This window comes from Limulus polyphemus, unplaced genomic scaffold (assembly GCF_000517525.1).
Source record: "Limulus polyphemus unplaced genomic scaffold, Limulus_polyphemus-2.1.2 Scaffold1225, whole genome shotgun sequence".
Classification (NCBI taxonomy): Eukaryota; Metazoa; Arthropoda; class Merostomata; order Xiphosura; family Limulidae; genus Limulus; species Limulus polyphemus.
In genome coordinates this window covers 29,791-30,526 of record NW_013666835.1, presented here as the reverse complement: position 1 = coordinate 30,526, position 736 = coordinate 29,791, and positions in this window count along the sequence as shown.

Below are 736 nucleotides of genomic sequence, written 5' to 3'. Positions count from 1 at the left end.
CTCAATAATACTCTCTGACTGCAGATCAATTACTCACTGTTTACACACACATTACATTATTCTCCTGTCACGTTGTCATCCTCTTTTATATACCAGATTACCCTATATCTAGTAAATGCTAGAGCATTCGCCAAGGTACAGGATAGTTCTAGAAACGTGGCGTAACACTAGTCATGTGACTTCGCTGACGCAACATTACAATATAGTGAATTATGAATCAACTTAAAAATATCTATTGTAAATATAATTATTTATTTGATTTCTTAAAACATTTTAATGAAGAATTTGTAGTTTTTAAAAATATATTTATAGCACAGAACGTGTTCCATACTTTCCCGTGTTTTTGGGCAACATCGTTGAGCACGCTCAATCGGAAGTGCACTAGTTTGAAAGATAAATTACAGGCGATCAAAACAACGTCACGTTCACTAACTTTCAGATATTTTCTGAAAAACTAATAGGCTACATTGACAAGATATATAACGCGAAATACCGAAAAGCGACATTTTACTCAAGATAAGAAATCAAATCAGCATTTACCAAGAGATGGTGTATTCTTAATAAAAATTCTTAATAGTTATCTTCACAGACAGTTGACAGATAAAAATGTGCTAACCTTTTACCTACGACGTGACGTCACAAGGTAGTAGATTAACCAATAACATACTCCTCCGATAATTGTTTACAATTCTAACAGTAATAATAGCACAATACCGACTAAGTTATAAAATCCAAA